At 44.6% G+C, this 12,453-nt stretch overlaps 1 protein-coding gene across 4 annotated transcripts in view; it reads left to right on the plus strand.

Annotated features, from left to right (window-relative positions):
- Positions 1 to 1,658: 1,658 nt before the first annotated feature.
- CTNNBIP1 (catenin beta interacting protein 1) overlaps positions 1,659 to 12,453 on the plus strand; it is a 33,212-nt gene continuing 22,417 nt past the window's right edge. The window contains exon 1 of one of the 4 annotated variants that reach the window (XM_032708811.1): positions 1,659 to 1,728. The gene's annotated coding sequence lies outside the window, so the exon portion shown is untranslated. Of the gene's footprint in view, positions 1,729 to 2,978; positions 3,128 to 12,453 lie in introns of those variants that run through there. The other 3 variants (XM_032708813.1, XM_032708814.1, XM_032708812.1) reach the window with 3 other exon arrangements.

The raw sequence follows: 12,453 nt of genomic DNA on the forward strand, positions 1-12,453 counted from the left end.
AACTAAGGTGGGGCAGGAGCTCAGTTCTAAGAAAAGAAACCTCAAATCCTCCCAGGGTAAAGGAAGCCTTATGGTATCTCTCCCTGCTAAAACCCTTTCTAAATAAAGGCAGGATGTTAAATTGATGCTCTGTGAGATTGCATTGCACTGCTGTACAGTCAGCCAGCTGAATTGGAACAGGAGAGCTAGACAGCACTTAGTCATAAGATGGTGTTGTGCCATGATGTTATCAGTAAGGAAATTCATACTATTGCAAAGATGCAAATGATGGCTTAATTATACGCTCCTACCAGCATAAGATGCTTTTAGATCTTTCCCTCAGACTCATGTACTGTGCTAATTAACAGTAATCCAACTGGAGGATCCCAGAGCAATGCTTCTGCATATTTTTTTCAGCTTACGCTGGAGCTCTTATGTTCTTTTCTTAAATAATTAATAATCATTACTGCCTGCTGTGCTGTGGGTATGTGCCAGTGATCTCAGATCCCAGCACATTTGCACCATTCCTGTTCCTGTCAGCAGCTTGGGTTTGCTCTTTGCAGAGGCTTTCATGTTAAGCCCTTCATTAGCTGGCAGTGGGGTTTGGATTTCAGTGGCATCGGGCTTTGATGTCATTAAGTAGCAAGCTGTTAAAGGAAGTGCCACCTATTTCATTACTGTGACTATTTTTATGCAATTAAGTTAAACACCGAGTAGAAAACAGATGCATTTTACTAAATAACACTTGGTACACAAAGCATTTTTATCTCCAGGAATTTTGTGCTTACCACCAGTGCACACTGAAGGGAAGCAGAGTAACTGTTAACCTAGTGGGAAACCACAGTGCAGGTGAGTGATGGGGCAGGGTGAGGAACCTTAGGTGGCTTCTGTCATCTTTTTTTTATTATTATTATTTTTAATTAATCCCTCTGTGTGTCCACTGGGGTTTTACTCTGCTTCAGCCTAGCCAGGTGAAGGATCCCCTTATTTTCGATGGCTTCAGTGACCAAATGGGAATTCACTGCTTTATTTTCGAGTGCTTCAATGACCAAATGGCGATTCACTATTTTCGAGCGCTAGTTCTAGTCGGAGGTCGGCATTTTCTGTATTTTCCTGAATTAGCTTTAGTTAAGCTGTACTGAATTTTGCAGCGTCTTTAACTTTCTTAGCACAGTGCTATCGAGCAGCAGCCCGTCCTAACGGAGCTGCGATCCCTCTCCCACGGCTCGGCCGCTGTGAGCTCTCTAACACAGCCGGGCCCCGCCGACCAGGAGGGCAGAGCAGAGCTGCGGGAGGCTCGGCACCGCCTCAGCCCAGAGGATGTTTCTCGAGGTGAGCCCGTGGCCCACACCCGGCACTGTCCCCGTCCCCAGGGACGGGCTCTGCCCCGGAGCGGCACCCGGTGGTGGCGGGGCGGGGTCGGCCCGGCCGAGCCCCCGGAGCGGCTCCGCGTGGTCGCGCCCCTTCCCCGGCCCTGCCCGCCCCTTCCCCGGCCCTTCCCCGCCGTCCCCGCCCCTTCCTCCCGGCCGGCTCTCGGGTGCTGCCTGCGGCGCCGCCGCTGCCCTGGGCGCCGGGACGCGCCGGGTCCCTCCCCCGGAGCCGCCCAGGCACCTCCCTCGGGCCGCCGCGGTGAGTCACGGCGGAGGAGGAGGAGAAGGCTCCGCTCCGCTCGGCTCCGCTCCGCCCGCCCGTGCCCAGCGCCCGCCGCCCGAGCCGCAGCAGCGCCGGGGCCGCCCGGCCCCGCACCAGGTGAGCGCCGTGCGCTTTGTGCGCGGCCCCAACAAAGGCGCCCGCCCGGCCCGGGGGCTCCGCTCCGCCCGCCCGGGGCCTCCCCGCTGCCCGCGGCCGCCCCGCCGGGGCCGGCCCCGCTCGCCCTGCCCGGCCCGGCCCCTGCCAGGCCGTGGCCCCGCGGCGCAGGTACGGGAGGTGCCTCTCGGATTTTGTGGCATCATCCCCCCACGTCACGAGGCTCCGGGTCGCGCCGTGTCCCGGCCCGGCCATGGCCGCAGTGCTGTGGCAGGTGAAGTGGTTCCCCCGCGGGCGCGGGGGGCACAGGGCACGGCCGCGGGCGGGGCAGCCCCGTGTCCGTGTCGGGGCAGCCCCCTCTGCCTGCGATGCTCTCGGCATCCCGGCCCTCCGTGGGAAAACGCCTCTCGGACAGTGATTCCCTCGCGGGTAATTCCTGCCTTGGCTAAAAATTGTGTTTCCAGAGCCTCTGGGGCAGCACTCCCCAACTTTGAGCCCAGATGGGCAGGATTTGTTGGCGCGGTGCAGCTCTGTGTGTGTCGGGGAGGGACGTGAGGGAGGGACAGCATCGCTGCCCGGCTCAGAGTGCATTAGTGCTCCAGGGCACAGATGAGGGATGATCCTCCTTTCTGCTCAGCAGCCAGATGTGCTTCATCAGGGCACATTTGCCTTTTAGACTCACATTTGCCTTCTCTTCAAGAAGAGACTGTTTTGCTCTGTTGTATATCATCGTTTATTTGTCCATCCCTCGTCTTGGCACGTTGAACAGGATGGGCTTTGATGCTCTGTGAGATGACTGGGAGACATTCTGCAGATGTGGGGATTTAAAAACAAACCAAGGCACCAAACTCCACAGACTTTGGGGACGGGTTAGGTGTGCTTGTTCAGTGTTCTGGTGTGAGCTGGCTGTGGTATGGTGAGAGGCATGTTTAGTGAGTATTTAAGAACATACTTTTAAATACATTTACAAAATCTTATTATATTTAGTTTTTTTTGGCTGCTGAACTTGCAGGCTTTCAGCTTCTTCTGCCCTTGTTATTTCTGGAGCTCATGAGTGATGTGAAATAGCTGCTGAAGGAGAACCACTACGTGAATGGTGAAAAATGAGGCTAAACATGTACTTCAGGGGGGTTTATTTTGAAAGTGCAGGTATTCAAGGTGAGGGGGTGTGCAGAAAGCTACATCTAAAGTACTACTTCTAAAAATACAGGCTTATTTTCTTGCCAGTCTAAAAGCTACTTTTGCCTTGACAAACAGATTCTGCTGGAAAATGGTGACAGGTGTAATTCAGACACGTTGGAGCTCCTTCACTTTGCCTTAGCTGAAAAAGCATCATCAGTTATTGTATCTCTGGCATCTTGGTAGACACTGGCAGCTCCCTCAGGGTGATGTGGAGTTGTTGGTAAGTGGATTTGTGTGCTCTCTTAGTTGTTGGGGTGCATAGAAATAGTAAATCTCCAAAGAAAGGTGTAGAATTTAACAAATGCAGGAGCAAAGGGCACTTTAGATAATTAACTGGTAATTAACTTTTGGACCCAAAGTTGCTTCAAAGCAATTTTCTCTTTTAGCTCATTTTAAGCATTGCAACAAGTTATGGAAAAGTTGTGGAGGACACAAAAGTGCTTTCAGGATTCCTTTTTGGCATCCAAGTGGTAGTGAAATCTTCACCAGGGCAGTGATCCCAGAGCCTGCCAGGAGTCCTGGGAATAAATCCCTGTGGGATTGATGTGCTTGCCCTGCTGGAGCTGTGTGTGCTGCACGGGCAGTGCAGGGTGTGGGCAGGGAGGGCTCTCACCATGTGAACTGAAGCTTCTGTCTGCTAACAAGAATTAGTTAATGCTCATAAATCTCCCCAGACATAAAACATCATCATGACGAGGGTTTGGGCTGCACAGAAAGCAAGTTCTGAGTCCCAATTTTACAGGCAATCTGTAGCTGTACCAATTTCTGCTCCCTGCCTTGTCCCTCCTTCCCCCATCCACAGTTTTAGAGTATTTAACTTCAGGAGAGGAGAGAGACGTTTCCAAAACAACTTGTGGTGTTTTCTAAACAGAACCGGAAGCGAACGGAAACAAACCCTAGGTTCTTTAATTGCTGACATTGACTTGTGATGTCTCTTGCCAAAATTTAAAAACCATCCTGCAGTTTCATGTGGGCAAACAGAGGTAACACCTGAACGTGTTTGGTGGGGGGAAGCTGTTAAAGGTTGATGCTTTGCCTGGGAAACAACTCGTGAGAAATAGATCTATTTATACATGTTTAATATGAGCTTTTTTCCCCCCTCCAAAACGTTTGTCATCTGTAACCAGCATAAACATTTATGATTTTTACTAAGTATTTCAGTTCCTAGGTTGGTTGTTGACTACAAAGCATCCCTCCTGAGCATCTGACCTAGTTTGAAGCATCACAAATGCACCCAGAGAGGCAACGGGCTTTTGGAGGCTGCTCTTGAGTTTGCTGGGAAAAACTTCCAGGAGAGTTTTTTCCAAAAAAGAAGGATTGGGTATCAGAAATATTTCTATACATGCAGAGGCAAAACTGTATTTTTTTTTGTGTTGCAGGCTGTCATCAGATTGGGTTTCCTGCTGAAATGCAGCAGGGACAGAGGCAGCTGTTACAGCTACACCACACCATGGGGGGTGCAGTGCAGAAGGGGTGGGAAAAAATGCAATCCTAATGAATATGCCAATTGCTTATATTCTGGGAGTTGGCATAAGTGTTAGAGCTGGAAGGTGCTTATAATTCAGTGTTCAGATAGTGAGGGTAAATTACTTTGTATTTCCAGATATGTTAATGGTCACGATGGTAAAGCTGGTCAGTCATGTCCTTTATTTAAACTATCAGTGTGGTACTTCTGGAACAGTATGGTGGGCTATTCAACCAAAAATAAACCTTGATTTATCACAAGAAAGATGTACAAAATCACAGTGTTCAGTAGTTTTAAAAAAGTAGTTTAAAAAGCCACTTAGTCCTGTTCGTTTTTCCAACAGACTGACTGAAGTCAGTCATGTCATGTAAGATTCTCACTGAAAGGGTGTGGGTAGCAGTTTTTCTGTCTCCTGTGTTAAACCAGGTAACCAGAAACCATACATGACTCATATTCATCATTCCTTTAAAAAGATTCTTTTCAAAAAACTCTGCATCACAGATATTAGAGATTTTTTTTATTGTTCTTCCATTTGAGAGTTCTGATTTGCTGGAAAAGTAATAGTATCCATTAATTGAATTCCAGTAAAGCTACTGCATGTGTACAAATGTATGAATAGTCCCAGTTTTGATGCTGATGTGCACCAAAGATGTAAATTATTGGAATGAAAACATTTTGCCACCTACTCCATGTCCGAAGAAATGTTGGCAAACGAGGGTCTGGCTTCTAAGTGTGAGGGATAAATGACACGTAAATAGGTTTTAAATGTGCTAAAAACTTCTACCAACTAACTTAATTTCTCTTAATATATAAAAAAAAAAACCAAACCACTTTGTTGACTGTTGTTTTACCTCAGGGAATGGAGGACACTCACAGATCTTTTTCCCTTTGAAGAGTTGTGGCCTGTCCATGAGCTTCCATTGGCATCAGAGAGCAGATAGAGCAGGATGGGCAAAACCATAGGTGAGAACAAACCAAAGATCAGCAAAATAACCAAAAAAAAGTCAGTGGGTACTTGAGAACACCCCTGTGACTCTAGGATTTATTTTCAGCCTAAGTGTTGGGGAAGCATTATGTAACAAATCCTCAGAAAAGTGAGGAATGCTGATCTTTGCTTCTGCTCACTGGGGGTGATGTGACAGAACGTTACAGAGCTCATCTGTGGCTTCAATGTCAGTCTGAATTCAGAGAGTGTGGTCATACTTCTTGCTTTTCAGTAAGTACTTCCAAGGTTTTACAGACTATCAAATCTGCCAAGCCTAGTCTTTTTAAAAAAAGAAGATGTAATTATTAATGCTGTTTTAAAAACAAACCAAAAGAAACCAGCCTGAAATTCTCAGTTGAAGATAAACTACCATGAAAAAAACCCTAATAATTTCAACTTCTTGCATGATTGGGATTCCTGTGACTGACTAAATTGGGGAACAGAGATGGAGCCAATAGATTTGTCCAACCATTCCACATGTCTCAGGATGTTCTCTTTTATTTCTTGCAAATACACAGTCCAGGAATTTATTTGATTTTTTCAGCAAGTCCATTTTCTCGGTGTTCCAAGGGCAGCTCACAAGTAAGGAAGCAACTTAAGTAATCAACTCTGTTTATGACCACAACCAAGCTCTGAAACCTTCTGACTCAGTTTATGCTTCTATAAAATTAGTTGACTACTTCACAGGAAGGTGAAGATGTTTAATTAAAGTGTAATTGTTTTGCCTCTGAACTCATCCAGGTCCTGATTCAATGCACATTGAAGTCAGTGAGGAGCTTTTAATTAATTTCCTTGAGCTTTAAATAAGTGCCCATGTACGTGTACCCTTGAAGGAATTGTGACCTAAATTTTTGCAGCAGAGTTGCTGTGAAGGGGCAAAATAAATCCTGAAGCAGCTTAAGGTAAACTCCTGATGGGAGACTTTTTGTGGCCCTGGGAAGGGGGTGGTGCAGCTGCAGGGACCTCTGTGCCTGCTGCCATACTGAGGTCATTTTAGTGAGGCTTCCCAACTTTGGGTGTGCTGGATCTTGTGTGGAAAACTGGAAATTTCTGTGTGCCTTGGCATCTTTCTCAGTTGGGCAGAGGAGGCAATATCAGACTTCAAGATAAACACAGTTAACCGAATGTTTATGCAGAAACCATCAGCAATAACACTTAAAATATAATTAATGTTAAGAGCTGATGCCAAATGGAGAAAAATAGGAGCATTCACAGCTTCTTAGCTGCTTTTTTTTTCCCCAGGAATGCCTGTGGATGCCAAATCATACTCTTTGGTTTATGTGGAATTCGTGAAAGGTTTTGCTTAACTTCAGAGGTCAGAAACATCAGGTTTTTGCTAAACAGAACTTTTTCACTGGAAGGTTGGTCAGCACCTACAATGAACTTGGAGAAATAAACCTTTCACAGTTCACATCAAACTCTTTGCAGCTGTTCTTTTGCTGTTCCTCTGTCGAGTTCTTAGTTCACAAACTTTCACAAAACATGTTTTAAGCCTTTAAGAAAATTCTGAATGTGAAGCAGCGTGTGAGGAGCTACAGTTTTGGCCCAGTTTGTTTTTCATACATTCACTTCATTGCCCTTTTCTTGGTAGCTGCAAGTTCAGCCATAAGTGCTCTCAGCTCTAACAGAGGTGTTCTGTAATTGTACAGCGGTTTGGGAGGTGCAGAAATCTGGCTGCACTTCCAGTCATTCCCTTTGCCCATTCTGCCTTAAATTGGTGGTGGTTGGATGCAAATCCTGCTCCTGGAAAATTCCTGAAGTGATCTCAATATTGGAGTTTGATTGATCTAGATAAGTATTGCTTCATATGTGAGCTGAGGGTCGGTCTCTTCTCCCTGGTGACAAGTGACAGGATGAGAGGGAACGGCCTCAGATTGTGCCAGGGGAGGTTTAGGTTGAATCTCAGGGAGAATTTCTTCATGGAAAGGGTTGTAAGGCATTGGAACAGGCTGCCCAGGGAAATCACCATCCCTGGAAGTGTTCAAAAAACCATGTGGGTATGTGTGGCACTTCAGGATACGGTGTAGTGGTGAACATGCTGGTGGTGCTGAGCTGATGATTGGATTTGATGATCCTAAAGGTCTTTTCCAACCTTAACAATTCCATGATTCTGTGATCTCACCATACCCCTGTTCTTAGGGAAGCAATCACCATTTATCCTGTGAATTTTACATGTATAGGAGATCTTGAAACAGTCAGTTTTAATCATTTAACTAGTGTTGATCTCTGAATAAATCCAGCTTGCCACACAATTCCACACACAGTTTTCCAGCAGCTCAGCCTGGTTGCCTTTCCCTTATGTGTGTTCTCTGTCTTGCCTGTGATTCTTGCAGCAGAAATTCATCAGTCCCAGCAGTGGTGGGGACTTGATCCTAACCCTTAAACCCTGCAGCCTGTGGTTTATTCCTCTCCAGCCCATGAGTGTTTGCACAGTGGTGCTAAAGGGAGATTCCAGCTGTCAAACCACTGACCTCATCCAGGTTTGTGTCCCAGTTCAAGGCCAATGGAATTCAGGTGACATTCAGAATCGTGGCGAGGGAGGAAGGAAATTGCATCCCTGTTCCTGAGGAATAGGAAGTCTCTGGAAGGCAAGATTTCCTTCCTTGTCATCCTATTTTACCAAAAAAATACAGATAGCAAAGTGTCCATGGTAAAATGAATGTATAATGAGGGGTTTGTTTTAAACTTGTGAGCACTGAAACTCCTCTCTTAGAATGGACAGGGATTTTTTTTTTTCCTCCCTCCTCTCTCCATCAGACATCTTTGTATCATGGTTTGGTGACCTCAAGGAGGTGAAAAGAAATTCTTTCTTTGTGCTTTTTGTTGTTAATAAGTCCTTCAGAGGAGAGAGGAGCTGGCATACTGTTGCACATGTAATTAAAAGAGATACTCAGACCAATGTGTGGAACACTCTCCGGGAAAGCTCCCAAGGAATATTATTTTGGGAAGGTCCCAGGAGCAGAGTCCCTTGGCCATATTATCCAGTAACATTCCTGATGCTCACAGATCACTGGGGAGGCAAAGGCTTTGTGTTCTGTTAGTACCAAAGAGGTGATCAAGGAATATATTCATTTTAGACAAACAGCCAGTGATTTGTAGTTCAATTCTCAGCAAGAGCCATTAATAAAATATCTCTTTAAATGGCTTTAAAAATTAAACCTTCCATTGGTTCAGAACTGAAACCACTTCTTTGCTTTTTTGGTTATCCAGAGCATCCAAGGGAGAAGCAGCAGAGATGATTGTATTTGTTTATTTATTTATTTTTCTCTAAAGAGACAAGATAAGTAGGGGACATAAAGGGGTGTGTTTATCACATTTTACAGCTGATTTTATTGATGTGTGAGGCCAGAACAGCATTTGATGTTGTTGTCCGACAGTTGTGCAATTTTGGTAGCCAGGAACTATTAATCTAAGAGCCTCTGGTCCTGGCACTGTGCTTTGATACAGGATTGCAAAATACTAAAATGCCAAGTAGTCACCAACCTAATAACAGCTCACGTTTTAATTGCCTTAAAAAAATCCAGTTAGCCCTAATCTCTCTACTAGAAAAGATTCGTAGGCATTTTCAGTGTGAAATGTCTGTGACCTGGCAATAATGATGTTCAGATGTCAGTAAAAATTACAGGGCAGCACGGGGCACGTTTTAAATTGAAAGCTCTTGCTAATACCCGGGTATCTGGAGATCCTGTGTTGATGAGTACCAGAGAAATGCCTATAAATACATATATAAATATATGAACATAAAATGGAGAGAGATCCTTTTGGTGGCACTGCTCATGATCATGATTTCTATGGTTAAACGCACCCAGCACTGTGAGAATTTGGTCACTGCACCACAGGGAGTTTTGACTCCCAAAGTGGCGCTTCAGCTTTTTGGAGGCTTTTACTGTGTGACTGTGAATTGAAATTCAATGTTATTGTTGTTTTAACTGCTTGCAGATACTTACTGGAATTCTGCCTGTTGTCAATTAGGGGTTTGCCTGTTCTGGGTAGGGATTTGTGCTCTGGGATGACCCTGATGGAGGGGGTTCCAGATGACCCCACTGTGTTCCCTTCCAAGCTCACCCATTTTGCAGTTCTGTGGTTTCAGACTGTTCTGGAATGTTCCTGGTTGGTTCAGTGCCACCTGCCTTTTCCTTAAAGTTGCCTGAAACATCAAATTTTTGTACTAGACACAGCTTAGTTTCAAAAATCTGCACACATATACAATATCAATGAAGTGTTTGGGTGGAAACACCCCAAATATTGACGTGCTTCTCTGTGAGCACTGCTGGGAACACCAACATCTGTCCTTGCTCGTGTTTCTGTTTCCTCTTCCATTCCGAGCCACTTGAGAATTGCTGAAGAGGCAGAAAACATCCTGCACTGTGAGATATCCCCACACCTGCATCAGTTTGGGCATTGGCTCTGCTGGGGAGGCCTGTTTTGGGGTTATTAGGAAGGCTGAACCAATTTCTTGCTTCTGCTGTCAGCTCATTCTTCATCAGTGCTCACGTTTCATGAGCCTGGGGTGTTTATGCCCCACGTATTAAGTTATTTTTCAGCCTGTTGGCTTCAGTTTTTGTAATATAAATGCCAACCTTCAGCAAACCCCAGATTTAATACTAATGATCTCCAGGTCCTCAGAGGATTGTGAGTCCAGTGTTGCCTCTTCTTGCAGAGCTCCTTTGAAAACGTGACTTTGGTCAGAGAGCTGATTGACGTGACCAGGGAATGAAGCGACCCCAATTAATGACTCTGTCATTGGTGTCAGTAATTAATAGTCAAAAGCACCTTACCTCACAGGTGGAGGTGTTACCTGGGTACATATCTGGGCAGTGTGTGACATGCCAACCACGTAAAATGGGATGGATACATTGAAAAGAATTTGATTCTTGTAAGTGGTTGATAATTTTTACCCATTATTGGTGCTCTGGTTTTTTTTCACTGTTCTGTGTTTCAAATTAAAACCCAACTATGAAAATAAAAGGGATGAGAAAAGGCATCTCAGGTTGGTGCTGCAAACTTTGTTTTCTGTTTCTGAAAATACAAAATATTTGCAGATGGCTCCACACAAGGCTCTGCTGCACAGCTTTGTTTTGATGATGGATGTGTAACACTGTTTTTACAGCAGTAATTCTTCAGCGTGGGACAGCCGGTAGTTAAATCATTGGCTATCTGTCATTAGTGCCCAATTTCCTGCCTGGGAGATTTATAGCTTTGTTATAAATAGGGGGAGAGGTGCCTGAGCCTCAGTGAAAGATGCCCATGGTCAGGACAAGAGCAGCACTCATCCATCCAGCTGGTGAGGACCCTCTGGAATAAAGTACTGTAACATTCTTCTGGAATTGTTTCTGTAGCTGGGATAGATTTGTGTATAAAGTGCTGCAGAGAGTGTTGTCACTTTATAAAGAATTTTTGACACGTTCATCTTTGAAGTGTGAGTACCTTGGGGAAATGAAAGGCTTTTTTTCAGGTTTTGTTGCTGTTACTACATTTAATTTCAGAGGCTTCAGGTTGACTGACATGAACTACCTAAAAACCTGTGCTGCTTTTTTTAACTGGATGAGGTGTGATAGGTGCCTTCTCCAGTGAAAGAAGGGGGGAAATCATCTGCTTTGTGTGTGCTTGAAGGTCAGGAGGCAAATATTAATTATATAAAAGCGGTGGTTATGACGGTAAGGTTTTTTATTTATTTTTAAATGAGCTTGAGCGTTGATGTAAGAGCTGTTTTGATATATTGGGAAGCTTTACTGAATGCACTTCATTACTACTTTTGAAGTCCATATTGAAGCTCTGAAAGGTGATGCAGCACTGGGGAGAAAAACCCCCTGCTTGTGTTCAGAGATGTTTCATGAGTAGATGGCAGCGTTTGGGGTTGGCTCCTGTCCCTCTCCAAGAAAGTTTCGTTAAAAATTTAAATCTAACATTTAAGAGATGCAAACCTACCACGGGAGTTCCAGCAGTAAATTGACCTGAATCTGACACTGGGGTTCAGGTTCTGAAGTCAGCTAAAAGGCAGTACTGAACATAGAAAGGAAGACAGAAAAAAAAAACCCTATTAAATATTTCAACTCTTACTGTTCACCTATAAATAGGTAGCTGTTATGAATTCTTCATTGTGTCCCTCTGGAGATGGGAATTAATCCAGTCTCCAGCTGCCTGTGACTGAAGGTCACCAGTCAGAATGAATTAGAAGAAAATCTGTAGCAGGATTTTGCAGACTCTGGTTCCTGACTTCAGGTTTCAGGCTCCAGCTTGGAAGGTTTTTCAGGCTCTGGCTGTTCTCTGTAAAAAATACCATTTGAAAATTAACAAGGCTTAAATTAGGGGCAGCATCCCCTTGCACTTGAAGCTTCCCAGTGTGTCCATGCTTTAAGCACTGAAGTGCTCCGTGGTGGAACTGTGGAAGGGAATGGCTTAACCTTGGATAATGATATCACAGGGCTGAGGGGACCCCTCATGCTGGCTCTTAACTCCATTTGTGCAGTGCAAAGGGAACCTGCAGTGCTTGGGTTTATTCTCCACAACTCCTTATCCGAGCTTTCATAATCCTATCCCGTTAATTGAGGTTTTTAAACTGCCTTGAACAGAACCAGTCGGGTTCAAGGAAAAGAAAAATAAATTGTAGCTGAACCCGACTCCTGTTGGGTTTCTTTTGGCTGTAACTGGAAATGCCAAAAGATATTAAAGAGGTAGTCAGCTGAGTTACATTTGAAAGAGCTTGCCAGATGGCTGCTCTAAGTACCCTAAATTATTAAGGCTGAATATGTAAAATGTTACATTTTCTGACAGCTTACTGCCTTTTTATTTTTTCCCCCTTAATGTAGGCTGTGCAGATTCCTCAGTTTCACTTTGTTTTTTTTCCCAAACCAGTCAAATGTGGTTGTTAGGATTTTCAGCATTACAGAGGACTGCAGTGTGGGTGGGGGGAAATATGGAATTTGAAGGAACAAAAGCTCATGTTGCTTTCTCATTGCATTAAATAAGCATGTCTTTAAAATTGAATGGGATGCTTAAGTGGTTTCCCTTATGCAAAATTTATAAGCCCACATTTTTGTAATGTGCCTTTTTTTTTTTTCTGCGGGGATGTGAAATATTTATTTATTTAAAGAGA

Source organism: Chiroxiphia lanceolata, chromosome 22, assembly GCF_009829145.1.
Source record: "Chiroxiphia lanceolata isolate bChiLan1 chromosome 22, bChiLan1.pri, whole genome shotgun sequence".
In the NCBI taxonomy this organism is placed as follows: domain Eukaryota; kingdom Metazoa; phylum Chordata; class Aves; order Passeriformes; family Pipridae; genus Chiroxiphia; species Chiroxiphia lanceolata.